The sequence below is a fragment of the Prunus avium genome, chromosome 8, assembly GCF_965620075.1.
Source record: "Prunus avium chromosome 8, drPruAviu1.hap1.1, whole genome shotgun sequence".
Classification (NCBI taxonomy): Eukaryota; Viridiplantae; Streptophyta; class Magnoliopsida; order Rosales; family Rosaceae; genus Prunus; species Prunus avium.
Genome location: NC_142291.1, coordinates 22,026,164 through 22,033,566, shown reverse-complemented (window position 1 = coordinate 22,033,566; position 7,403 = coordinate 22,026,164). Strand labels below are relative to the sequence as shown.

Below are 7,403 nucleotides of genomic sequence, written 5' to 3'. Positions count from 1 at the left end.
ATATGCTTGGATGCTTGGTATTGGCATGTACGCTTGGCTCGGGCTTGTATGCTTGGATACTTGGCATTGGCATGTACGCTTAGCTTGGGCTTGTATGCTTGGATGCTTGGCATTGGCATGTGTTGGAAGGATGTTTGAAATATGGCAGGTGCTGGAAAATGTTTTGTTTAGCATGGAATAGGTGCTGAAAATTCTCCGCTTATGGAGTAGGTGCTAGAAGAACATGACTTAGCTTGGCATGATTAGCTTGGATTTGCTATGAGGACGTGGATAATCTAATGGTTGAGTTGAATCAAGATATAACTTGATCTGGCATGGGGGTTCGCTCTTCCGGCAACATGAATATAGAGCTTGTGTTATTTTCCAAGAGCATCTCGTACAGCGCATCATTATCTTCCCTGTTTTTCTTGGCTTGAATCTTGGTTATTGGGGTTTTGGAATTGCTGGTGGTGCTGATTGCAATGAATTCCTTCCTTAGCCCCCAGGTGCACCATAATCATCATAAAAGATTTGATTAGCATGAGCTGCAAAAACTCTTGCAGTGTGGCCTTCTGAGTATTTGTTTGGGACATTGCATGGCGTGATGAACTTAGGATATCCCTTTGTTGCAATGGTGAAAATTTGACATGATAGCATGGCTTCCTCCCTGTGCTTCCAGTAGCTAGAACTGCCACGTTCTAACATTGTCATTTTTATGATGACTGTATTGCTTGACAAATGCTTGTATTGATGCATGGTGGGTTGAAGAAGAGATACGAGCTTGAGAGAGCATAAGAGAGCGGGGCACGTTATCTCCTTGACTGGCTTGGCCTTCACGTGGGCAAAATTGTGTTACCCCTTACTTTTGAATTTTTTTTTTATTTGCTAGTGGCTGCTCTCATTTCCTTTCATATGGCATGGCATGCTTTATTTACTGATTTTCTCTCACTCTTCTTTCTTCTTCTTCTTCAAGACCCAAACCCGTGGGTATTGTTCATTGGTACAGAAGTCAGATTTTTGAATCTCAGATCAGAAAACTTCCTTGATGAAAGTTGTTCATCTGCTCGAGTACTATAGCCTATAAAATTTGTAGAATTTTTTGAATTTTTCTGAAGCCTCAAAGCTGGTCTGCAACTTCTGTGTTTATCCATGGCTGGTGAGTTTCTGCAGATTCTGCTTCTACACGTGTCTTTAACTTATGATGCTTGGATGATTGCGCTTCCTTCACAAAATTTGCTTGAAATTATGTTGTTTATAACATATCCAAAATTGAGGATCATCCACCCATTCTAGTGTTCTCTGCCTCCATTCTTCTGAAGCATGTTCATGAGTTAATGTTGATGCCTTTGTTGCATGCTTGTTTTCTATGTTTGAATGCTTGAGTTCCTCTGTATTTCCCAACAATTTTGAACTATAAATCGAATTCTGAGGTTGACCTTTTGATTTAGGATTCTAGCTTGGTGATAAACAAGAGTCATACAAGCTCACTTGGGTATGCATGCCAAGTGTTTGTCAAAATATCTCAAAGTAGTTTGATGGCTGTTTTTTGAACTTTTGAAATGTTTCTTTTCGAATCTGAGTTGGAGCTTTTGAGACATAAAAATGGACTTCTCAATAGTTAGGTTGGAATTGGTCTTGCGTCACTTGAAGAAAAAATGAATTTTCGGTGGAATTTCAAAGTAAGGGTTAAGCTGCTGGAGCTGTGCAGTTTCTGTTGCATGGGTTGTTTTAGGAATCTGTTTGTCATTCTTCCCTAACTCGAAATGCAATGAAATTTTGAGAAAATGAAGCTTGATATGTCTAGTTCTAATCTGGAAAGTCTGGGATTTGTTGGTTGTAAGCTTGATTTATAGTGATTTTCTAAAAGTGGGCTGTTCTAGCTAGAATGGTGGGAAAGCTTGTGTATAAGTTTTGCTTGGCATGCTGCTTTTTGTTGAGAATTTGGCATGTCTTTTCTGTTGGCATTGAGTGCTAATCTGAGTATTGCTAGAGCATGTCCTTGAGCAATATTGTCGTGAGAGCATGATGTTGAAAGGTATTGTCGTAAGAGCATGAGTTCTTCAATTTGCTTGAAATGCCCGAATTGCTTGGAATGCTTGAATGAAATGAAATTTCTTGGCATGTGGATTGGTATCACACCCTGTGAATTTTGTCAAATGCTTGATAGATGAGTTTGCTTGCACTTTGAGAAAATTATGCTTCCGGCGCCTCCCTTTGTGTATGAGTATCTTTCCAGCGTCTGATTTTGGCTAACGTATTCTCTTCTTTAGAAGCTCCAAAGCATGAGAAAGCATGAGAAGTCTAATTTTCTAGGATTTTGATAGCATGAAAGTGAGTTTTGGTCTCTTGCAACTTGTCTTTGGAAAAAATTATGCTTCAATAGCGATTATGCTTCCGGCACCCCCTTTTTGTTTACGAGTTCCCTTCGAGCATCTGTATCTTTTTTTCAGACTTGATTTAGAGGTTCCAAAGCATGAGAAGAACAAGCTAGTCGTTGAGGTCACTTCAAGGGTTCTTTTAGAGGTGCAATGAGGTTGTTTAATTGTTGTAAGGATGGATTGAAATCCGGTAGAGGCTAAGAAGGTTTGAAAATAAGGCAAGTTGTGGAAACCGTGATGAACGAATGTATATAGCTTGGACTTGGTTGAAGATGTGAATAATGTTGAATCACAGCTCTCGGAACCGAGGCATAGCTTGGTTTAGCATGAGAAACTTTGAAGTGCTTGTGCTTGAGTTTTTTTTTTCAATTGGCAGGAAGCCCCCAAGTCATTTGGAACTGAATTTTGACTCATCTTTTTTTTATTTTTTTTATTTACAGATTTGCTTGGCACGAAGCCCCCAAGTATTTTGGAGTTTGCATGTGTAGTTCGCTGATCGGTTCATAATTGTATATCATTTTGTACCCTTCTAGCTTATGATTTGGTTATGTTTTTGAGTTAAACTTGTGCTTTTAATCCTTTTTGTGTTTATCTTTCAGTTAATTGACATTTAGGTAACAATGATGACTTTGGATAGGAAATGATGCAATCCATGCATGTTATGGGCTGATTGGCATATGAGGAATATGAGCTTAAAGACAAACTAATTTTGGCTACAGCCCATTTCCAGCCCAGTTTCGTAGGTCAACTTCTTGGCCTTGGATCAGAATGCTATGGGGCTCGAATGAGGTGAAGATCTTCATGAAACTTGTTTCAATGGGTGTCTACTACAACATATCCAAATTTCAGCTCAATTGGACATTTGTGGAGTGCTCAGCCCGTCCAACACCCAACCTTGCTCAGGGATTTGCAGCTGCCAGCTTTGAGCCTTATCTCCTCCTTTAAGCCATGTGCCTCACCCATGCTGCAACTGACTTTGGATCCAACATAATGAGTGAAGTGGGGAGGCATTCCAGCTATGAAATTCTAAAGGAGCAAGTTGGTACATGCTGGAGTTATTATAGAGAAAGCATGTGCATGCATGTAAAGCAAAGAAATGAAATGAAGTCAATTCCAGTCTCTGTTCGGCAGCCAACTTGCAAGGCCCAAAACGCACACTTCTACTGCTCAGATGGGAATACTTTCTTCATAGAAGTTGTTCCAATGGGTGTCTAGTATAACATATCCAAATTTGAGCCCCATTGGATACGTTTTGAAACCTCTGGCCTTCCTACACCAAGACTGGTTCAGAAAACTCGTTTTTCAGCAACCAAAAGGCAACCACATGGGTTGGCAGCAAAAGGCAATCACATGGGTTGGCAGCAAAGGGCAGCCACATCTGATCACCTTTGAACCCATGTGAAGAAGCTTGAGGTGCAGCAAAAGAAGTATGGGATGAGATTGATTCCAACCACACTAACATAGACAAGATGAGGTGGGAGTTATGGGTTGTATTAAAGGAGGAATGGTGGTGTTGGATTTCATCATGTTGTTCCTCCCTCTTAGCCCTATAAATAGAGAAGCCTTCAAGCTTCAAAACACACCCCAGGGGGGGGAGCTCTCAAACACTTCTCTAGAGCTCCCTTCCCTTCTCTCCCTCAAATTCTCTTAGTTTCCTTTCAAGTTGTCAATTGTTGTAGTAAAATGAGTTTACTTAATTTTCCTTCAAGTTTTTCTTAGTTTCACTTTACTTTTATTTGTAATGTACATTCTTTCTTAAGTATTCAAGTTTAATTAGTTTCCAAGTTTCAATTATGGTTTTTGTTCTTATTCATTATGCTTATAAGTTAATAAGCTAGTTTGAATGATTGATCACCATTTAGGCTTGCATGTTAGCTATCTTGGTTTGAATTAAGAGTAGACACCATGCTTTAATTCGAATTGAACTATGAATAAGAAGAGTATGTATGGACATTCGACAACAGGGATTAGATACATGCTTGGTTGTTTAAATTGTTCTTCTATGCTTAATGGGTTCCTAATGCTTAGTTTTAGGTTAGACAACAAATGATCAAATTAGGGAATTAGGAACACAAGGTTATGACCAAACACCATGGCTTAATCATACTTTAGCTAGAATCAATCCGTTAATCTAATTGAACTTGGGAACTTATCTACTTGAGTTATTTTCTTTTCTTTCTTTCTTGTTTTATTTATTTTCTTTCTTGTTCTTCTGTTTTGTGTAGGAAAACTGAATTGGATTATTCAATCACCAATCCTCGTGGGATCGACCTCGCACTTACATATGCTATACTACCAAACGGCTCGTGCACTTGCGAGTATCACAAGTTGAGGATGCAGCTGAATCTATTTTGGTGCAGCTGAATCGAAGCAACATTCGCTTCAATGGCATGAATGATGGATTTGCCTAAGCCCCCAGCCCTTGTACGAGATCCATTTTGCTTGAGAATGGAGATTTAAGACACAAGAAAAAAAAGCACATGTCAGTCACCCATGTTATTCTTGTTCTGCAAAGTAGATAGCCAACAAAAGGAAAAAAAGAAAAAGAAAGAGGGAATGTTCTTATCTCTTTATTCTCTCTGATTTTTTTTTTTTGGCTTCTAGCCTTCTTCTTCGGAGGCGTTGGTGAACATAACGGCTTGATCCCCAGCAGAGTCGCCAATTTATGTAGGGGCTTTTTCGTTCCAGCAGCTTGACGAATGGGCCTGGGCTGCTGTAAAGAGCAAATAGCTGGAATCGCCCCTTGTGTCTGAGTTCGAGAATCAAACCCCAAGTGCGCTTCGAAAGGGTAGCGGAGCCTTAGGAAACACCCTGGTTATCTTCACCAACAAAAAAGACAATTGCTTGCAGATAAATATTTAGGCTTGGCATGAGAAACTTGTGGCATGTGTTGTATTTCGTTATTTTCATTACACAACAAGGGGAAAATTATTGAAGACATGGTAATAACAAGGAGAAAAATCGGAAAAATTGCCCCAAAATTGATTCCAGCTCCTTGTGGCATTACACAACTGGGGGAAGCTATAAATCATCGAAAGTGCTTTTTCAACTCACTTTCGTACTCAATTTCATTAGATGTGACAATACAGAGTGTACACTTCATCTTCGGAATATGGTTTGAACTCGCTTTCCTTTCAACCGTAACATTATGTTTTGCAAACCTTTTCCGTCTATTTCCTTCATGTTCATTATCTAATTTAAAATAACACAACTATCGGTTACATTTGCTTCGTAACTAATTATTGGGAAAAATTAGTCTTATTTTCTCCTTTCAAATGACGCACAGAATATTATTATTGTTATTTCATTGGTCAAATTATATATTTCACACGAATAAGCAAACCTCATATTACCATTTTATGAACAATAACTCCATATAAGATATCCATGCTCGACCTAATCGCTTCAAGGGGAAGCATTTCAATCCTTTCTCTTCTTTGAATTCTGTTTATTTCTGTTATTGTTTTTGCCTTTTGGTCCACGTTGGGGTCTTTGTTTTTCTGTGCTGAATCCAACCATATAAAGAACGTGAAATTTGGACTTGCGGTTGGAAAGTTATGGCCTAAAAACTGAACACAGGTCGAAGCTGAAAAACAGAGAAACGAATCTGTCCAAATGGTGATAAATAGGTGATAGAAAGTGCTGTTTGTGTTTTTCTTTGGTTTCTTGGTTTGTTTCTTTTAGTACAACAATTTATTTCGTTTGTTTGAGTTTGTTTAGAGTACTTAGTTCATTTTCATTTATGGTTTGTTGTTTCATTTTATCTTAATTTGTTTTTGTTTTTTTTTATCTTAAAAATTTTAAAAAGATTTTTCATATGAGCTGACTTATGGTAACCCCAGTGAGCACTTCTGTCAATACAGTGTCTAGGAGTTCTTTAGGCGACACCTTCGGTGTCTAAGAAGTTTGGGTTTTAAGCGGGACCATTGTGACCCCTCCAACCTTCCCGGATCCCCTGGCTGTGTTTTCTGAGGCCCTTAACTGGTCATCCGTGAGTTGCTTGTATATTCGTGTGTTTTTAAATTAAGTTTTTTTTAAGTTTTCTTTGTTTTCTTTTCTGTTGAGTCTTTGTTTTTGTTTTTGTTTTGTTAAGTTAGTTTATTTATTTATTTACGTGGTATGGTTAGTTAGTTTATTTATGAGTGTTAAAAACACATTTTTATTTCACTTCAAACTCTGCATTACAAAACAAAACAAAAAACAAAAAAACAAAAAAAAAAAAAAAAAACAATAACAACAACTTCTTCTTCTTCTTCTTCTTCTTCTTCTTCTTCTTCTTCATCTTCATCCTCATCATCATGGCATGCCCCTATTTTCTCTTACTTGTAGAATCTGCAGCAGCTCTACATGGTCTTCATTTCTCTTTTGCAGCATTTCTACATGCTGGTTGGCACTGTAGAGCCGCTTCTGCAAATCTGCCACCATAGCCTTCAAGGAAGCCACTTCGTCGTTCAGCGCTGTGCACTCCCGCATCCTCGCCAGTAATCGCATGCCCAAATTGGTAGCTGAGACTGCATGGAGCACAGATAAAGAGTGGGACTCATCCACTGCCATCTTGTCAGACCTACGTGCCACATGCAGATGATCTGCCGGTGTGAGTATACTGCCAATCATGCCACCCAGCAGCACTGCTCTGTTCGGCCTTGCCTCAGCAAAGTTCGGTATTGCCTCAGCAAAGTTTGAGGCCGTGCCGTGATGATATGTGGAGTTTGGGAAGACAGGAGTTGGAGGAGCCCTTGTCTGGGCATTCGGTGGTGCAAGTGAGAGCTCAAGGTTGAGATCATCAAGGTGAGTGCATGAGGATGCCATTTGTTTTGCTTCTGAATTTTTTGATGTTTTTCCTTGAGTTTGCAGGAAGAAATGCTGGGTATCATCCGCTTGCAGAGGTGTGGTTTAAATAGACATATGCTGATGAGAGAGAGCCAACACCATTTCGGATTTCCCGGGCATGCTCGACCTAATCGCTTCAAGGGGGAGCACATTAACTTTCACTTTACTTTTCTTTTTTCCGTGTTTTCTGGTGTTTTGTGTTTTTGCCCGTTACTT

General features: G+C 39.2%; 1 long non-coding RNA gene across 1 annotated transcript; it reads left to right on the top strand.

The window, feature by feature from the left end:
• Positions 1-844: 844 nt before the first annotated feature.
• On the top strand, positions 845-4,148 carry LOC148292319 (uncharacterized). The gene is made up of 2 exons (XR_015826192.1): positions 845-1,135; positions 2,798-4,148. It is a non-coding gene; the product is annotated as an uncharacterized LOC148292319 (long non-coding RNA).
• Positions 4,149-7,403: the final 3,255 nt, after the last annotated feature.